This window comes from Solanum stenotomum, chromosome 11 (assembly GCF_019186545.1).
Source record: "Solanum stenotomum isolate F172 chromosome 11, ASM1918654v1, whole genome shotgun sequence".
Classification (NCBI taxonomy): domain Eukaryota; kingdom Viridiplantae; phylum Streptophyta; class Magnoliopsida; order Solanales; family Solanaceae; genus Solanum; species Solanum stenotomum.
In genome coordinates, this window is record NC_064292.1 from 50,242,501 (window position 1) to 50,264,647 (window position 22,147).

Sequence of the window (22,147 nt, forward strand, 5' to 3'; positions counted from 1 at the left end):
TCTAATGTAATCCTTATATTAGCAAAAAAAATAATCTAGTTAATGACTAAAATTTAGTAGTTATATTAGTTGTATTAGTTAGTATTAAGTTTAATTTAAAAATATAAAGCTTAATGAAGTAATGATTATTTGTAAGTAGCCCATGGAAACAGTGATGGAAAATAATTAATGCTTTGAATTATTGGATTTCTCTTTGTTTTTCTGAGCAATTTTGTTGACAAAGTTAGAAGGAAACGGGTATTGCGTTGTGTTTACATTAAATCATATAAGTTTATCATAGATAAGTTGTTTAATAAAATGTGAAAATTCTATTTCAATTCTCGATTATTTTACAAGGTCACAATAGTTATTTTTGAGCAAGACACAATATATCAACTCATATGCATTGTTCATTTGCTTTGTCACCTTTTTTCTGAGTTATTTTCAATGATTTTTGAAATCTCAAAGGTTAAATTGATTATCGAAATGATAAAGCGATATCTTAATGGACCTATAATGGTTTAGTATGTCTACAAATTGATAACCGATAAGTCAAATTGATAATCTTTAAAATTGAACCAAAAACCAATACTGTGGTAGATAGTGATAGTTGGTCTAATCAATTTGAAGATGTATTTTAATACATAGATGATGATAGTTCATGTAAAAAAACAAAGGAACAACTTATAGTTGATGTATAAAATTCGAAAAAAAAAAGATGTATGAAATTTGCAAAAATGGATTTATAAGGTAATGTTTTGATCATTCATAAATTTAACATTATATATAATAAAAATTCTTAAATATACCATCGACCTATCATAAATGACTCATTCATTTTATCTGTAATAAATTGGACTCACATATATCACTACTGTTACAGCGTTAACCAAAGTGCCACTATGTATTGATGGAGAACATAACCATTTTTCAAATATCAGATTAGAGGTCCACGTCACTTACCAGCCCCACCAAATTAAAACCCAACCCAATTAAATCAGCCCGCCCCAAAAATAAACCCGACCCACTTCCCTTTTAACCCAAAACCAGTCAGCCCCTTTGTCTTCTTAACTGTTCCGACGAAGAGCTTCTAGCTCCGGTGGACCGGATCAACTAGCGACGCAACACTCGCTTCTGGTGCGGTGGATCTTGTTCTTTTAAGGTTGGTGCTTACTTTTTTCTACTTGATTTTGTGCATACTCTTCTTTGTATATAAATTTGTTTGATAATTGCTATTGTTCAGTAAAATACCCCATATTGAACTTGTTTCTGCTGTTAACTTATGATTCCAAGGTTGAAAATGAATATTTTATAGAGTTTGAGTAAATTACATAATGTATTGGTTGGAAAGGTATGAAAGATACATGAAATTGAGGAATAGTACTCTCACTTTGCTCCAATTTATATGACATACTTTACTTTTTTTAATTAATTACAGTTGTTGATGATTCTTCGTTTCCAAAAAAAATTGATTCTTTTGTTTTCACTAGGACCCATAGTGTTTTTTTTTGAAGTCAAGCTGTCTGCTTTTGTTGACAAAGAAAGCCATTAGCATAATTTAAGGTTTAAAAAAAACAACGAACTTTTTCATCCATAATTTACAATTTCTTTCTATTATCACAACTACAATCTATAAACACAATTTGTGTTCTCTTTTTCAGACAGTACAATTGAATCCATGGCATCTTCGTCCTCTTTTGCGGGTAATTCACAGTACTGTCCTCGATGGAAGTACGATGTCTTTCTAAGTTTTAGAGGTGAAGATACTCGAAAAACATTTACGGGTCATTTGTACGAAGGTTGAAAAATAGGGGAATATTCACCTTTCAAAATGATAAAAGGCTAGAGCATGGCGATTCCATCCCAGAAGAACTGTTGAAAGCTATAGAAAAGTCTCAAGTTGCACTCATTGTTTTCTCAAAGAATTATGCAACGTCAAGGTGGTGCTTGAATGAACTAGTAAAGATTATGGAATGCAAGGTTGAAAATGGACAAATAGTCATACCAATCTTCTATGATGTGGATCCATCACATGTTCGATACCAAAGCGAGAGCTTTGCAGAAACATTTGCCAAACATGAATCGAGGTATAAGGATGATGTTGAGGGGATGCAAAAGGTGCAAGGATGGAGAACTGCCCTAACTGCTGCCGCAAATCTAAAAGGATATGATATCCGTGACGGGTTAGTTGAAAACACATGATTTGAATCATAAATTTATTTATCATGAAGACTAGCTACACATATATACTAGCTAATATTACTATAGAACAAATCTTAAATAATTTATTTCTTTCGAGTGAATAATTTTTATGGTCATCCAAGTATACTAAATTACTTGCTAAAGTCACTTGGGTTGATTATATATATTTATATCAATTTAATTACTCAATGACATTGTTACATATATAATATTTTGAGGAGTTCAATTTATGTGTTTTGTCCCTTTTATCAAGATTTTGCACTTATAGTGTGAAGTACTTCTTGTTCTTACTTTTGTAGGATCGAATTGGAATGCATTCAGAAACTTGTTGACGATGTTTCTTCCAAATTATGCAAAACTTCTTCATCTTATTTGCAAGATATTGTGGGAATAGATACTCATTTGGAGAAAGTAAAATCCCTGCTAGAGATGGAAACTAATGATGTTCGCATTGTGGGGATCTGGGGAATGGGGGGAGTGGGTAAAACGACTATAGCAAGAGCTGTTTTTAATACACTCTCACCTCAATTTCATGGTGCAAGTTTCCTTGCAGATGTAAAAGAAGCTAAGACAAATGAAATGCATTCTCTACAAAATATCCTTCTCTCTGAACTGTTAAGGGAAGACAAAAAATATGTGAATAATAAAGAGGAAGGGAAACGTATGATGGCTCATAGACTTTGTTTTATGAAGGTTTTAGTTGTGCTTGATGACATAAATCATCATGATCATTGGAAGTATTTAGCAGGGCATCTTCGTTGGTTTGGCCTTGGAAGTAGAATTATTGCAACAACTAGAAACAAGCAAATTTTAGGGATGAATAATGTAGTACATGAAGTGACTACATTACTTGAACATGATGCTATTCGGTTGTTCGATCAACACGCTTTCAAGGGTGAAGCTCCAAATGAGCATATTAAGAAGTTGTCGTTGGAGGTAGTAAGTCATGCTAAAGGCCTTCCTTTAGCGTTGAGATTGTGAGGGATTTGGTTGCATAATCAAGATAAAACTATGTGGAGAGAAGTTGTAGACATGATAAAGAGAGAATCTAGTCCAGATATTGTTAAAAACCTCAAAATAAGTTTTGAAGGGTTGTAAGATAAAGCGAAAACGATATTTCTAGATATCGCATACTTCTTTAGAGGGAGGAAGAAAGATGAGACCATTGAAATTCTTGAGAGCTATGATTTGGGCGCTCGTATCAGATTGCATGGTCTAATTGAGAAATCTCTTGTGTTCATATCGAAATATAATACAATTCAAATGCATGACTTAATTCAAGACATGGGTAGATATGTGGTGAACATGCAAAAAGATTCCGGAAAACCTAGTAGACTATGGAACATTGAAGATTTTGAAGATGTGGTCAACAATACTGTAAGTAGGTTAAATACTGCAATAATATTCATTTTTTAGTGTTCATATATCAAAATTTATTAATCTTATGTTATCAAGCCACGAGTTAGTCTAGTAGCTGCTTAATATGTTTAATTTAACTTTTATTCTTTAAATTAACTTGAAATTTGTACAATACTTTCTACATAATAACTCAATTAGTAACTTTTTAAGCTAGTATTATCCAACTATTTACTCTGAGTAACCTTTTGTTGATAAAAATTCTCGAATGGAAAAGAGGGAATTCACTTGATCATTAATTATATTTTATTGAGTGATTGCATACGCACTGAGTGTATTTATACACACACAAGAGTTGGACTCAATAATAAATAATATTGAGCATTTGCATGCGAGGAGTAAGACAGTAGTGATATTGGTAAACAAATTTTACGTACACGATATGTGAAGTTATAATTTGTGACTAATGATATTTTTACCGGGGAATCATGGCAATGGAAGCAATCTGGTGTGCTTATGTTCATAAACTATACTTTAGCGAAGAGGCAACGATAAATATGAAAAGGCTTAGGATATTATGAATATGTGATGAGAATGACTTATGGAGGATAGCTTTCTCCTCTTCGTCTCCTCTTCGTCTGACTCCAATTGCCATGATGACTCCATTGAGTACCTGCCCAACAACTTGTGTTGGTTTGTCTGGCATGACTATCCTTGGAAGTTATTGCCAGAAAATTTTAATCCTAGAGGCCTTGTTCATCTTGATCTCTGGTGGAGTTCGTTGCATCATTTATGGAATGAAACAAAGGTACCGTTCTATTTGTAGTGAATACTTATTGAAGGTGTTCATTCTGAAAAACTATTTTCTTCGATGATATTAGATTGCATCTGAATTTAATACTTTGTTTTCTCTTTGCAACAATTCTATTTATATCATTTCAAAACAAGTTTAACATTACTTTGTATTTAGCATGGTACTAAAAACTAGGGTTGTCAAATATAGACAATCCGCTCAACGCGTCCAGAATTTTATTGATTTGACTTAAGATAATTAAAAATTGGATCGATCTCAACCCATCCAAGCCTTAACCCATTTTAAAAGGATCTTCAATTGAGCCAAATTAAATCTCCAATTCAACCCATTTTAATATTCTTTTTTTGCATTGGTGCAATGTATATTCTCATGTTAAATGTATGAATTGCTATCCACTTTATATCTTCTAGAATTTATCTATCCATACTTTCCATTTGTAAATAATAATTTTGCTTTTATGGGATCAATATAATTGAAAGAAATTAAATTGTATTTTTTCATAGAATATATATTGAGTGAGTCATCTTAAATATATGTTTATTTGGTTGGTATGATGTTTTATGACTTTTCACTTCAAGATCAACAACAACAACAACAACAACATGCCCAGTGAGATCCCACTAGGTGGGGTCTGGGGAGGGTAAATTGTACGCAGACCTTGCCACTACCTCGTGGAGGCACTTCAAGATCAAGAAATTATTTTTTTATTTTCTTAAATTGGAATTTAAATTATGGTTACAAAAGGTAAACACCAATATGTTAATTCAGTGCATTTTAATCTCTCCAATTTCAGCTCGATCTTTTTTTTTTGTCAACAACCAACATCTTCTTTATTCAAACTTCAATCTTTACACCAAGTAGAAAGCAGTAAAAATTAACACTTGTATCTTTCCTAAATTTCTTTGTTCCCATGTCCTCCCTAAATAATCTAAAAAATGGTGTTTACTACGTACTTTAGTGATTTTTCATCATTCTTTGTGTGTTTTGAATTGCAGCAATTGCTGTCTCTACGGAGGCTAAATCTAAGTTGCTCCAAAAGCCTGAAGAGAACACCAGATTTCAAGGGGATGCCAAATTTGGAGTATTTGTTTCTAGGGGAATGTACGAATCTTGAAGAGGTTCACCATTCCTTGGGATGTTCCAGAAAACTCATCCTGTTGAATTTGTCTTTTTGTACAACACTTGAGAGGTTTCCATTTGTTAATGTGGAATCTCTTGAATCTCTGAATCTAAGCTTCTGCTATAGTTAAAGGAATTTCCAGAAATCCTTGGAAGAATGAAGCCAGAGTTAGAGATTAAGATGTCAGACTCTGGGATAAGGGAACTGCCATTATGTATCATTCATCCCCAAGCTCATCTTACAGAGCTACATTTGCATGGCATGAAATATCTTGTAGCTCTTCCAAGCAGCATTTGTAAGTTGAAAGGTTTGGTGAAGCTAGATGTGTCGAACTGCGCAAAACTTGAAAGCTTGCCAGAAGAGATAGGTGATTTAGGAAAATTGGAGCAGCTTGATGCCAACTATACTCTAATCTCACGACCTCCGTCTTCCATCGTCCGGTTGAACAAGCTTAAATTATTGAATTTTGCAAAAGTAAAATCAGAAGATGGACTGTTCTTTGTGTTCCCTCAGGTGAATGAAGGGTTACACTCATTGGAAATTCTGAATCTCAGTTACTGCAATTTCACAGTGGACTTCTAGAAGACATTGGATGCTTATCCTCTTTGAAAAAGATGAATCTCGGTGGAAATAATTTTGAGTATTTGCCTCAAAGCATAGCCCAACTTGGTGCTCTTCAAACCTTGGACTTATCAGATTGCAACAGGCTTACACAGCTGCCAGAATTTCCACAACAATTACATACAATATATGCAGATTGGAGCAATGATTGGATCTGTAATTCATTGTTTCAGAATATCTCATTATTGCAGCATGACATCTCTGTTTCAGATTCCTTGTCACTAAGAGTGTTTATGAGTAGGGTGTTGACATGGAATATTCCAAGTTAGTTTCACCATCAAGGAATGGATACAAGTGTATCAGTCAATTTGCCTGAGAATTGGTATGCATCAGACAACTTCTTGGGATTTGCTGTATGTTACTATGACGAATTAATTGATGACATCACAGCTCATTTGATTCCCTTATGTGATGATGGGATGTCGTCGATGACCCAGAAATTTGCCTTATCCAACCATTCAAAATATTCTGATGAATGGGATATTCATTTTTTGTTGGTACCTCTTGGTGGCTTATGGGATGCATCTAATGCAAATGGAAAAACACCAAATGACTATGGGATCATTAGGTTATATTCCTCTGGAGAAAAGAAGGATTTTGGAGTTCATTTGTTTTATAAAGATGAAGCTGAGCTTCACATTGAGATAAGGAAGAGCAGCTATGAAAAAGAGGCAAGTTGCTCCTCTTCTAAGAAACAAAGGTCACAAGTAAAAGTGCCACTCTTTCCCACAAGCCCGGGATTATAGATTAAATATAGGTAGGTATATAATTCATGAAATTGTGTTCTCTGTTTATATATCTTCTTATTCTTTTCCCTATTGGCAATGGGTGATGTACATATCAGCAGTGAGTTTAAATCCCCTCACTAATTCATCATTTTGGATTTTAGTTTGTTAAAACAAACTGGGAACATGTTTTCTGAGAAACAACTTGGGTATGCAAAAATTCATTCTTATTGAATTTCATTTCGAAATATAATCACGTTTTTCATTTTCTGACAAATAGATAAATTGCAGATGAATGGCAAGATAACTTTGCCAAAACATCGGGGTGCTACTCTTACGAGGTGAAGTTGCGGTTAGTCCTACCCTTATTCCCATGAAAGCATGCCACTTTTAAAGTTAGAACAGTTCCCAAATATAGGAAAGTGTCATTTTTTTCTTGGAACAGACCCAAAAAGAAAAGAGTTCCCAAATACAAAAAAACATCGTATAACCACCAAGAGTCTTTGTATTAACTTGTCTATTATATGAGATAAATGACAGCAGATCCACTTTCTGTGGTGAGATAATGAGTCATGACATTTTTGATTTCTTGCTAAACTTTGAATGCTAGATTTTTAAGCCCTTTGCTCAAAGATGAAATGCAATAAATAATTCATGATTAGACATGTTGTGATCATTTTGGATTAGGAATATGTGATTACCTGATGTCTTACTAACATCAATATTTTAATTACTTGTAAGTGGTTATAACAAGTTTTATTCTGGTTTTGGATTACTTTTGCAGAGAAAACTGGGAAACGGAGAACAAAACCGAGAGATTCATGAAAGAACTTGTGTATGCAATAATTTGTTCTATTTGAATTTCGTCTTTCTGTAGATGTACCCAACCGATATAAAGATTTCACCGGGTTATCATTTGTAGGTGTTGTAAGTTCACAGAGAAAAGGCAAAGTGCAACTCCCAAAGGATAAACAAATTGCATTGATGAGCTTTGCAGTTTGCACATCAAGAGCAACTTTCATCTACCAGAAGCATAATTGCATTGATGTGTGGTGGAAACTGACATCTTACTCCTGAGTTGATATGGGTTTTGATATTGAATGCATAATCGATATCCATACCTATCCTGGAGAGTATTTCTGTCCTGTTTGTCGCACACTCCTATTTCCTAATGAAGCCGTCCAATCACAGTACACTCATCTCTACTGCATACCTTGTCTGGCACATGTTGCCAATTGAAGCCGAGCCTGTCCTTATGATGGATACTTGGTGACTGAAGCAGACTCTAAAGTGAGCTCCCTGTAGTACATTGTCCTTTAGATAATTGCTAATGCTTTTGCTACTCGCGGTATTTTGAATGTGTTGCATTTACTTTTCCTCACAGGCCATTATTGAGTCGGACAAGACACTTGCTGAAAGCATAGGCAGAGTTAAAGTGCGTTTATCTCTATCACAGAAGTGGATGCACATGGGAAGGTTCCTTGTCTGATTGCACTGCTTCTCTACTTAATGGACATGATCCCAATTAGTAAACAAATGCCAGCTCTCAGGCTCTTGCTACTGCTTCAGCTGGTGTGCCTACTTCAGAGCAGTGGTATCAGCAATATGCTGGATATGAGCCTTATCAACAGCAAACTTATCAGCAACTGATCCATGGCTTTAAAACTCATTTTGATGCTCTCTCAACGAGGCAGTGAAGTTGAGGTTCGTCTCCCTCGTGATCTCTTTCAGTTCTCTTATACTTCTTTTGAAGCAAAATGTGAATCTGAAGCAACAAGATTAGTCATAGTATGTAGAGCTGTTCTTAATCAACTCCTCATTCGATACAATCTTCAAGGGAGAAAGTGAGAAAGGGAAAATGTCTGTATGGAGCATGCCTGGAAATTTTTAAGTAGCTAATGTAACATTAGATTAGGTCACACAGATCATCGGTTCTTTTGTCACAAGATTGAGTAGCTCACAAGTTACTATTATATATTTTATCTGACAAAAAATTATGTATATGAAGGTATTGAATATCGTTGGAGTCGTGGATGTTGTCAACAGAGAAGGGAATCATCGAGCTGCAACGATACAGTAAGGAGTGCACAACTCTCAGTTTTTAATTACGTTTTAACTACTGAAATCTAAGGAGCTGTCTGTTTTCCAGCTTGTTGACTTCAGTCTTTATGAAAGCAATAGGTAACGTGTATGAAGGGCACATTTAACTTGGAGTTTCGCGTAACACTGCATATGAAGGGCACATATTTCCTCTGCCTGAGAAAGAGATTCGCGAAAGAACTTGTGTATGCAATAATCCATTGTCTTATATATTAGTAAAGGTGACACGACATCTCTCTTACACCAGCTAACGGAGCAAAGGGAACTATTTCCAGGAATCAAACGTATTCCACTGGAGTTGTGTGAATTAGAATCAGAGTTGTCAAAAGAGATGAACATACATATCTTTTGCTATCAGAAACATCGAATTATGATATTGAATTTTCTCTTCTTTTTAAAAAAATTATTCATCTTGCTGGCAAAAGGAACTAAATCACCTCTTTTTTTTTATAGCAAATTTATCACTAGATAAAGTGTCCAACAGTACCTTACCAATCCTAATAAGATATTGTCTCGGATAAAATTTTAACTTGAAACATCATACCAAATTTATTGATATCCATTAAAACTCACCTTAGAATCAAAACATTTCTCAGTCGAAAATAAATTAAATGAATAAAAATAATCTAAATATAAAGACGTAAAATGAAACTTTACCTAACAAATTGTGGGCCTCGTTTATTTGAAACTATAAGACAATGTCCTAGCAATTTCTTTATAACTGGCCAAGCATGCAGAGTAGACTTAATTGTATAGAAGATAAATAACCGATCAAAAAAGTTATTTTAATAAATATGTACATTATTAGAAGTAAGTAGGAAATTTCTTGAAAACTTCAATGCAATATGCACACAATGGACCATTAAAAGTATAAGCAAATAAAGGTGCAAAGAAAAAACAAGGGTAATTTTTATGTCACCGACAACACGACTTGACTTCATCAATTCATTGCGGAGTCAAGTCTAATTCACTTTATAGTTTATAGTTTCTACCCTAAAAACTAATTCACTTTATAGTTTAAAATAATTACATATTGTCTTACTAATTAATAATTTTGTACCAAATTTCAAGTCATAGAAATTTAAGAGATGGTGAAACGTACTCATATATAATCAATTGTGATAGATTCAACCTATCAGTAATAAATGTATGGTTAAAACCCCATTGGATTTGTGGAGCTGAAATTTCTTAGAATGTATTTTTTATTTTATTTTTATTTTTTTATCTGGTATCTGGTACCGCATTGGAGCTCGACTATTCTGAATTCGCTCCACTTAAAGCCCCATTTGGAGGAAATTAAGCACTCCATACCTAGGACTTTTTCATACCTGGGACTCGAACCCGAAACCTCTGATTAAGTGAGGAGCAGCCTTATCCGCTCCACCACATTTTTTGGTGATTTTTTAAATGTGTGGTAAAAAATTACACTAGATGCAAAAAGCTTTTTTGAAAAAATATCAATAATTACATCTTCCATTCCAGTGGAGTTTTTAAAGTCAAAGTCTTCTGCTTGCTTTCTGTGAAATTAAAGACAAATTTCAATCAATTTTTGGCAGAGAAGATAAAGGAAGGTTGGTGTTTGTACTTGTGGAGAGATAAATTTCGTAGCAGAATTAGGAATTTAGTGAAGGGTGTGCAAATATTTTTCTTAGTTATGTTAAGTGTGTAAAAAATTAAATATACACTTATAATAACAGAGTAATATTTAATCTCAATATACCACATAATTTTTTAGCGATGTGTGCGCACCAAATCACCCTTCACCTTAAATGGCTCCGCCCATTACAATAATTCCATTTAACTTCTCCTAAAATTTTGTTTCTTCTCATTTGGGACTCTTTTTCTTTGAAGCTTCATCTGCTTGTACTTTTAGCAGTCCATTTTGTAGTCCAGAGAGGGCAAGTTTATTTTTTGGCCGAAATTCCAAAATGACAACAAAAAAATATTAAAAAGCAAAGGGGTAAAGGCACATGATCCCCACACCTTACCCCAAAATTTTTAACGCGGTTAAGCACGTGTGAATGGCTCCCACACCTTTATTTCTTTTTAGTTGTCCCACTGTGCTTTCCGAGAGTTGGGTGACTTTTTCCAATTTTTGTTGGAATTTGTCAGCACTTGAATCCATGTCACAATCAAATATAAATGTGTGGAAGGCGTGAAGAAATTTCCTACTACTTACTATGGAAATTTACCAGTTGACTATAGAGAGAGGCGAAGATACTCATAAAACAATTACACGAGTTATTTGTACAAACGTTTGACAAAGAGGAAAATAATCACCTTTTAAATTAATAAAAGGCTAAAACATGGCGATTTGATCCTAGAAGAACTCTTGAAAGCTTTCAAATACTCTCAAGTTGCCCTCGTTATTTTCCCTTAAATAAAAGAAAAGATATACGTTCTTTTCTAAGCGGACTGAAAAATAAAAAAATAAAACAATCAAATTGAAACAAAATGAGTATTTTCTATTTCCATCTAGAGGTGAAAAATTTCTCTGTTTGTTACAAAACAACTAGATTCTTGGCTTGAGAAAAGAAGTTGGGTCTACGATAATCCAATCTTCTTGAACCTACAGATATTTATATAACTCCCGTTTTAATAGAAGTGATGTGACACCTCTCTTGAAACCAATGTAGCTCAAGTGGTCGAGCAACTATTAATAGGAGTGTATATCGTTTGTTTCTTATCCGTCATTATTTTTGGAACCGACTAAAAAAGAAAGTGAATCGTATAAACTGAAACAGAGANTGTCAACAACCAACATCTTCTTTATTCAAACTTCAATCTTTACACCAAGTAGAAAGCAGTAAAAATTAACACTTGCATCTTTCCTAAATTTCTTTGTTCCCATGTCCTCCCTAAATAATCTAAAAAATGGTGTTTACTACGTACTTTAGTGATTTTTCATCATTCTTTGTGTGTTTTGAATTGCAGCAATTGCTGTCTCTACGGAGGCTAAATCTAAGTTGCTCCAAAAGCCTGAAGAGAACACCAGATTTCAAGGGGATGCCAAATTTGGAGTATTTGTTTCTAGGGGAATGTACGAATCTTGAAGAGGTTCACCATTCCTTGGGATGTTCCAGAAAACTCATCCTGTTGAATTTGTCTTTTTGTACAACACTTGAGAGGTTTCCATTTGTTAATGTGGAATCTCTTGAATCTCTGAATCTAAGCTTCTGCTATAGTTAAAGGAATTTCCAGAAATCCTTGGAAGAATGAAGCCAGAGTTAGAGATTAAGATGTCAGACTCTGGGATAAGGGAACTGCCATTATGTATCATTCATCCCCAAGCTCATCTTACAGAGCTACAGTTGAGTGGCTTGAAATATCTTGTAGCTCTTCCAAGCAGCATTTGTAAGTTGAAAGGTTTGGTGAAGCTAGATGTGTCGAACTGCGCAAAACTTGAAAGCTTGCCAGAAGAGATAGGTGATTTAGGAAAATTGGAGCAGCTTGATGCCAACTATACTCTAATCTCACGACCTCCGTCTTCCATCGTCCGGTTGAACAAGCTTAAATTATTGAATTTTGCAAAAGTAAAATCAGAAGATGGACTGTTCTTTGTGTTCCCTCAGGTGAATGAAGGGTTACACTCATTGGAAATTCTGAATCTCAGTTACTGCAATTTCACAGTGGACTTCTAGAAGACATTGGATGCTTATCCTCTTTGAAAAAGATGAATCTCGGTGGAAATAATTTTGAGTATTTGCCTCAAAGCATAGCCCAACTTGGTGCTCTTCAAACCTTGGACTTATCAGATTGCAACAGGCTTACACAGCTGCCAGAATTTCCACAACAATTACATACAATATATGCAGATTGGAGCAATGATTGGATCTGTAATTCATTGTTTCAGAATATCTCATTATTGCAGCATGACATCTCTGTTTCAGATTCCTTGTCACTAAGAGTGTTTATGAGTAGGGTGTTGACATGGAATATTCCAAGTTAGTTTCACCATCAAGGAATGGATACAAGTGTATCAGTCAATTTGCCTGAGAATTGGTATGCATCAGACAACTTCTTGGGATTTGCTGTATGTTACTATGACGAATTAATTGATGACATCACAGCTCATTTGATTCCCTTATGTGATGATGGGATGTCGTCGATGACCCAGAAATTTGCCTTATCCAACCATTCAAAATATTCTGATGAATGGGATATTCATTTTTTGTTGGTACCTCTTGGTGGCTTATGGGATGCATCTAATGCAAATGGAAAAACACCAAATGACTATGGGATCATTAGGTTATATTCCTCTGGAGAAAAGAAGGATTTTGGAGTTCATTTGTTTTATAAAGATGAAGCTGAGCTTCACATTGAGATAAGGAAGAGCAGCTATGAAAAAGAGGCAAGTTGCTCCTCTTCTAAGAAACAAAGGTCACAAGTAAAAGTGCCACTCTTTCCCACAAGCCCGGGATTATAGATTAAATATAGGTAGGTATATAATTCATGAAATTGTGTTCTCTGTTTATATATCTTCTTATTCTTTTCCCTATTGGCAATGGGTGATGTACATATCAGCAGTGAGTTTAAATCCCCTCACTAATTCATCATTTTGGATTTTAGTTTGTTAAAACAAACTGGGAACATGTTTTCTGAGAAACAACTTGGGTATGCAAAAATTCATTCTTATTGAATTTCATTTCGAAATATAATCACGTTTTTCATTTTCTGACAAATAGATAAATTGCAGATGAATGGCAAGATAACTTTGCCAAAACATCGGGGTGCTACTCTTACGAGGTGAAGTTGCGGTTAGTCCTACCCTTATTCCCATGAAAGCATGCCACTTTTAAAGTTAGAACAGTTCCCAAATATAGGAAAGTGTCATTTTTTTCTTGGAACAGACCCAAAAAGAAAAGAGTTCCCAAATACAAAAAAACATCGTATAACCACCAAGAGTCTTTGTATTAACTTGTCTATTATATGAGATAAATGACAGCAGATCCACTTTCTGTGGTGAGATAATGAGTCATGACATTTTTGATTTCTTGCTAAACTTTGAATGCTAGATTTTTAAGCCCTTTGCTCAAAGATGAAATGCAATAAATAATTCATGATTAGACATGTTGTGATCATTTTGGATTAGGAATATGTGATTACCTGATGTCTTACTAACATCAATATTTTAATTACTTGTAAGTGGTTATAACAAGTTTTATTCTGGTTTTGGATTACTTTTGCAGAGAAAACTGGGAAACGGAGAACAAAACCGAGAGATTCATGAAAGAACTTGTGTATGCAATAATTTGTTCTATTTGAATTTCGTCTTTCTGTAGATGTACCCAACCGATATAAAGATTTCACCGGGTTATCATTTGTAGGTGTTGTAAGTTCACAGAGAAAAGGCAAAGTGCAACTCCCAAAGGATAAACAAATTGCATTGATGAGCTTTGCAGTTTGCACATCAAGAGCAACTTTCATCTACCAGAAGCATAATTGCATTGATGTGTGGTGGAAACTGACATCTTACTCCTGAGTTGATATGGGTTTTGATATTGAATGCATAATCGATATCCATACCTATCCTGGAGAGTATTTCTGTCCTGTTTGTCGCACACTCCTATTTCCTAATGAAGCCGTCCAATCACAGTACACTCATCTCTACTGCATACCTTGTCTGGCACATGTTGCCAATTGAAGCCGAGCCTGTCCTTATGATGGATACTTGGTGACTGAAGCAGACTCTAAAGTGAGCTCCCTGTAGTACATTGTCCTTTAGATAATTGCTGATGCTTTTGCTACTCGCGGTATTTTGAATGTGTTGCATTTACTTTTCCTCACAGGCCATTATTGAGTCGGACAAGACACTTGCTGAAAGCATAGGCAGAGTTAAAGTGCGTTTATCTCTATCACAGAAGTGGATGCACATGGGAAGGTTCCTTGTCTGATTGCACCGCTTCTCTGCTTAATGGACAGAGTTAAACAAATGCCAGCTCTCAGGCTCTTGCTATTGCTTCAGCTGGTGTGCCTACTTCAGAGCAGTGGTATCAGCAACTGATCCATGGCTTTAAAACTCATTTTGATGCTCTCTCAAAGTGGCAGTGAAGTTGAGGTTCGTCTCCCTCGTGATCTCTTTCAGTTCTCTTATACTTCTTTTGAAGCAAAATGTGAATCTGAAGCAACAAGATTAGTCATAGTGGGTAGAGCTGTTCTTAATCATCTCCTCATTTGATACAATCTTCAAGGGAGAAGGTGAGAGAGGGAAAAATGTCTGTATGGAGTATGCCTGGAAATTTTTAAGTAGCTAATGTAACATTAGATTAGGTCACACAGATCATCGTTTTCTTTTGTCACAAGATTGAGTAGCTCACAAGTTATTATTATATATTTTATCTGACAAAAAAATATGTATATGAAGGTATTGAATATCGTTGGAGTCGTGGATGTTGTCAACAGAGAAGGGACTCATCGAGCTGCAACGATACAGCAAGGAATGCACAACTCTCACTATTTAATTATATTTAAATACTGAAATCTAAGGAGCTGTCTGTTGTCTAGCTTGTTGACTTCAATCTTTATGAAAGCAATGTTTTACTGTATGTAGTGCAAACTGGGAGTTTCGCGTAACACTGCATATGAAGGGCACATATTTCCTCTGCCTGAGAAAGAGATTCGCGAAAGAACTTGTGTATGCAATAATCCATTCTCTTATATATTAGTAAAGTTGACACAACATCTCTCTTACACCAGGCAACGGAGCAAAGGGAACTATTTCCAGGAATCAAACGTATTCCACTGGAGTTGTGTGAATTAGAATCAGAGTTGTCAAAAGAGATGAACATACATATCTTTTGCTATCAGAAACATTGAATTATGATATTGAATTTTCTCCTGTTTATTAATTATTCATCTTGCTGGTGAAAGGAAATAAATCACCTCTTTTTTTGTAGCAAATTTATTACTAGACAAAGTGTCTAGCAGTCTTTTATTAAAAATAAAAAGATATAAATAAGGATAAGTTAATAGTAAGAGGGGCTAGGCATACGTACCTTACCAATCCTAATAAGATATTGCCTCAGATAAAATTTTAACTTGAACATCATACCAATTTTATTGATATACATTAAAACTCACCTTAGAATCAAAACATTTCTTAGTCAAAAATAAACTAATGAATAAAAATAATCTAAAATATAAAGACATAAAATGAAACTTTACCTAACAAATTGTGGGCCTTGTTGATTAACTGTAAGGTAATGTCCTAACAATTTCTTTGTGGCTGACCAATCATGAAAAGTAGAGTTCATTGTATTGAAGATAAATAACCGGTCAAAAAACTTATTTTAATAAATATGTACATTAGTAGAAGTAAGTAGGAAATTTCTTAGAAATTTTAATGGTGCACGCAATGGACCACTAAAAGTACAAGCAAATAAAGGTGGAAAGAAAAAACAAGGGTAATTTTTATGTCACCGACAACACGACTTGACTTCATCAATTCATTGGGAAGTCAAGTCTAATTCACTTTATAGTTTATAGTTCAACTATAAATACTAATTTACTTTATAATTTGAAATAATTACATAATGTCTTATTAATTACTCCCTCAGTCCCAATTCATGTGGCACATTTCGGATTTTGAGATTCAAACAAATCTATCTTTGACCGTAATTTTTTCATATATCTTTTAATTATTTTGAATATCAATTATTGAGACTTATACTACTTTTTATGTAGTTTACAAATATATAAATTTCATTTTAAAAAAATTGAAGATTCCATGACCAAATTCTCGGTCAAACTTAAACTGTTTGACTCTCAAAAAGCGAAATGTGTCACATAAATTGAAACAGAGGGAGTAATAATTTTGTACGTAATTTCTAATCATAGAAATTTAAGAGATGGTGAAACGTACTCATTTATATTCAATTGTGATAGATTCAAATCAGTAATGAATGTATGGTTAAAACCTCCATTGGATTTGTGGAGCTGAATTTTCTTAGAATGTATTTTTTATTTTTTTATTTGGTGTTCGGTACCGCATTGGAGCTTGACTATTCTAAATTCGCGCCATGTAAGATCCCATTTGGAGGAAAAGCACTCCATACCAAGGATTTTTTCATATCGAGGGCTCGAACCTGAAACCTTTGATTAAGTGAGGAGCAGCTTTATCCGCTCCACCATGCACATCCTTTGGTGATTTTTTAGAATGTATGGTCAAAAATTACACTAGACACAAAAAGCTTTTTTGAAAAAATATCAATAATTACATCTTCTATTCCAGTAGTGTTTTTAAAGTCAAAGTCGTCTTTTCTTTCTGTAAAATGAAAGACAAATTTCAATCAAATTTTGGCAGGGAAGATAAAGGGAGGTTGGTGTTTGTACTTGTGGAGCAATAAATTCCGTGGCGGAGTTACGAGTTTAGTGAAAGGTGTGCAAATTTTTTTCTTAGTTATGTTAAGGGTGTAAAAAATTAAATATACACTTATAATAACAAAGTAATATTTAATCTTGATATTCCACATAATTTTCTAGCGATGTGTGAGCACCAAACCACCCTTCACCTAAAGTGGCTCCGCCCATTACAATAATTCCATTTAACTTCTCCTAAAATTTTGTTTCTTCTCATTTGGGATACTCTTTTTCTTTGATGCTTCATCCGCTTGTACTTTTAGCTGTCCATTTTGTAGTCCAGAGCATAAAGGGCATTTTTTTTTGCCAAAATTCCAAAAGGACAACAAAAAAATTAAAGAGCAAAGGGGTAAAGGCACATGATCCCCACACCATAACCCAATTTTTTTAACACGGTTAACAATGTAAAAAGGAAGGCACGTGTGAGGCCACGCCTTGTAAGGCGCATGGCTCTCACACCTAGTGGCGGAGATGGAAACTTTGTTAAGGGTGTCCAAGAATAATGGTGTGTGACTGTCAAAATAAAATTTTAAAAAAATATTGTGCTATTTGGGTTCAAACCCGAAACTCCATCATTCAATTGGACACTCATTATCACTGTGCCAAAAGCATAATTGTTATCAAGGGTGTCCAACTTTAAATATATATCTTTTAAATGTAGAATTTGACATATATATACAACATAATTTTTCGAAGAAGGGTGTCCAACTTTAAATATATATCAATGTATGATCAAATAATACATTTCAAAATGTTAATCAAACTCCATATGGTTTGACTCTAAACTAAAAACTATGACAAGTAAATAGGAATAGAGGGAGTAAATTAAAAAATGGTAATGCTAAATGACCAGAAAATTTGGCTAGAAATTTTAAAAGTCTATAATATCCTTTTTATTTTAAATAAATTAATCTTTTTTTTTATTTTTTAATTAAAAGGTATTAAAGTTAAAAGGGTAAAAATGTTCAAAAAAATAAAATAACATAGTGTGAAATATGTTATTTTACCATTCTGGCCAAATTCTGGTCAAATTTTCTGGCCAAAAGGATTTTTCTTATGTGTATATTTACTCTACTAAACACACCCCAAATTCTAAATTTGGTGTTTTGAGCTCCAACCCACACCAATTTTTACACCAAATTTGGTGTGATGAATAGTGTTACACCAAATTTGGTGTAACACTATTCATCACACCAATTCACTTTTTGAATATTTTAATATTATTTCATTATACAAACTTTTAATTAAACATTATATAAATTGTATGTTTTAATTAAATCTCTTGTATATTTAATTATTTTTGATGTAATATTTTTATAGTATTAATTTTAGATATAAAATTTAGTTTTTTTATAAATTATTTTTTCTATATATGATTTTTAAAAAAAATTAAATTTATGTTAATTCTACTATAAATTATAATTGGATGTAACTACAATTAACCTTCACAAAAATTAAAAATGCAAACATATAATTTTTTAAACAAATAATACAATGTACTTAAAAATAACCGAAAATAATAAACATCCAACAAATTAGTAATTGACATTCACCATGAATTATATATGGTGAATGTTTTAGAAAGAATTTGTTTTATGAAATAAGAAAATTATAAATAAAATAAGAAATAATAATATAATAAAAAAGAGAGAGAAAAATATTCCTTTTTGATATAAAATTTGGTGCAGTGGGTTGAAGTTGATTATACAAAAAGTAATGCACACCAAATTTAATGTTTGGATTGGGGATGCCCTTAGCCCCTTTGGCCTTTTTCAGTTTTTTTATTGTCCTTTTGCAAGTTGGGTGACTTTCCAATTTTTGTTGGAATTCGTCAACTCCATGCACATGTGCCATACCAGGCGTGGCTCCACACACGCCTTCCTTCTTATATTTTTGGGGTAAGGTGTAGGTATCCTGCGCCTTAGCCCCTTTGGCCCTTTTCATTTTTTATTATCCTTTTTTGCAAGTTGGGTGACCTTTTCCTAATTTTTGTTGGAATTCGTCAACTTCATGCACTTTTGTCACAAGACAGAATATGTAGCAGTCTTGCCTCATATAAAATTTAAACTTAGAAACATCATATCGATTTTATTAATATCCATTAAAACTCACTTTAGGATCAAAATATTTGTCAGCCAAAAATAAATTAAATTAATAAGAATAATCTAAATAGAATGACATAAAATGAAACTCTACCTAACAAGTTGTGGGCTTTGTTTATTTGAAATTGTAAGGTAATGTCCAAGCAATTTCTTTGTGACTAACCAAACAAGGAGAGCAGACTTTATTGTATTGAAGATAAATAACCGGTCAAAAAAGCATATTTTAATAAAGGAAAAATCTTTTTGGCTAGAATGATATTTTATTTATGTTATTTTACTTTTTAAAATATTTTTACCCGTTTAACTTTAATACATTTTAATTAAAAAATAGAAAAAATATTAGTTTGTTTTAAAATAAAAAAAATATTATACTAGTTTTTTTATTTTCTGGTCAGTTAGCAATTCCCTTTAATAAATATGTACATTGGTAGAAGTAAGTAGGAAATTTCTTGGATACTTTAATGCAATATGCACACAATAAACCACTAAAAGTACAATCAAATAAAGGTGCAAAGAAAAAACAAGGGTAATTTTTATGTCACCGACAACATGACTTGACTTCATCAATTCATTGCGAAGTCAAGTCTGATTACTTTATAGTTTGCAGTTTCTACCATAAATATTAATTCACTTTATAATAAATTACATAGTGTCTTGTTAATTACTCCCTCCGTTTAAAAAAGAATGACCTCCTTTTCTTTTTAGGCTGTTTAAAAAAAATGATCTCTTTTTTTTCGGTAACATTTTAATTTCAACTTTTCACGTGGTATGTTTATGGCCACAAGATTAAAGGACAATTTTGTACATTTGACATAACTTTAATTTAGAACCACAAGATTCAAAAGTCTTCTTTATTATCTTAAACTCAGTGCCAAGTCAAACTAGACCATTCTTTGTGAAACGGAGGGAGTAATAATTTTGTGCCAAATTTCAAGTTAGATACACTATTCTTTTAGATATCAAGTCAAATACATGTATCAAAGATACTAGATACATTCTGAAATATAAATACGTATGTAGGGGCGAAATTAAGTTAAAAAAATGGGTCACCAAAACCCGTGGTAATCCGATAAAATTAGATATATTTACTTGTATAATTCGTAAAATATAACAAATAGCAACTGAAGGAACCCATGATCACAAATGACTAGATGGCTCACTGATTTGGGTGGTTGTTTTCCACTGGGAGGTTAATGGATCGATTCCCAATTGCATAATTTATTTTTTAAAATTTTTAAAAGCCAGTCATAAAAAATACAGATTTTTACTTCTTATTTAGTCTGCCTATTTTAAATAAAAAATACAGCATTGCTTTTTACTTCTTATTTTTACAAAAAAATAATCTAAAAGTAGGTTCCATTGCAAGCATTTTATTTCACAAAAAACACAAAGTAGCACTCGAATTTCCCAGCTGAAAAAACCTATTTTTCCTTCTTTTCCTCTAACTTCACAGCTGAAAAAACCTATTTTCTTCCTTCTTCTTCGTTCTTTCAACTGAAATCACCATTCTTAGTAAGCAAACTAGTAAAATCAATTAAAATATTTTAGATCTTATCTTACGTGCAATGATCAGCGGCTGCTCAAACGCACAAGTGGTCTCAAACAAAATCAAACTGAGGCCTAAAACTTTTGAGAAAAATTAATATTCTTTTTATAAAAATCTACTTTTAAAATTTCTTGAGATGCAAAATTGTATCTTTTTTTTTTATAATCGAATTCTTTTAATAATTATTTTTTAATCAATAATTCATATAACCAATGCATTTAATCTTTCTTGTGATATAGTACTCTAGGTATATCAAATTTCTACTAATAACTTTTTCTCTTAATATAATTTTTTTTTTGCAAATCGTATTTAATATTTTTCTTATGAAAAAGCTATATCTGTTGTTGCTAAAATAATTGAGGTCCTTCAAATTTGAAAACCTAAAATAGTTGCCTTTTTCTTAAAGGGGCAAAGCGGTCTCGTATGAAAAAGCTATATCTGTTGTTGCTAAAATAATTGAGGTCCTTCAAATTTGAAAGCCTAAAATAGTTGCCTTTTTCTTAAAGGGGCAAAGCCGTCTCTTATGAAAAAGCTATATCTGTTGTTGCTAAAATAATTGAGGTCCTTCAAATTTGAAAGCCTAAAATAGTTGCCTTTTTCTTAAAGGGGCAAAGCCGTCCCTGATAATGATGCACCTGTCTTCTTGAAATCCTAGATTCGCCTCTGTACGTATGGTCCAATTTCTCTTTGTGCATATGGATAGTGGGTCCATAACCATAAATGAGAAGAATTAAATAATTACTAGCAATTATTACTCCTTACTATTAAGTTAACCCTATTTGTTGATTAAATTAACAACATTGATCTCTCGAGGAGTAATAGAAATTTAAGAGATGGTGAAACGTACTCGTATATATATTCATTTGTGATAGATTCAAATCAGTAATAAATGTATGGTTAAAACCCCATTAGATTTGTGGAGCTGAAATTTCTTAGAATGTGTATTTTTTATTTTGTTTTTTATCTGGTGCCGCTCCCTACTAAGAATTTTTTCATATCTAGGATTCGAACCCAAAATCTCTGGTTAAGTGAGGGGCAACTCCATCCGCTCCACCACATCTTTTGGTGGGCTTTTAGAATGTATGGTAAAAAATTACACTAGACACAAAAAGTTATTGAAAAAATAGCAATAATTACATCTTCCATTCAAGTAGAGTTTTTAAAATCAAAGTCGTCTGCATATTGTGAAATTAAAGACAAACTTCAATCAATTTTTGGCAAGAA

The 22,147-nt window shown here is 33.2% G+C and overlaps 1 protein-coding gene and 1 pseudogene across 1 annotated transcript in view; one reads left to right on the forward strand and one right to left on the reverse strand.

Moving 5' to 3' along the window:
• Nucleotides 1-22,147, reverse strand: part of LOC125845351 (uncharacterized) — a 174,941-nt gene that overhangs the window by 31,248 nt on the left and 121,546 nt on the right. The window lies entirely within an intron of this gene.
• Nucleotides 1,003-15,796, forward strand: LOC125845389 (TMV resistance protein N-like; annotated as a pseudogene).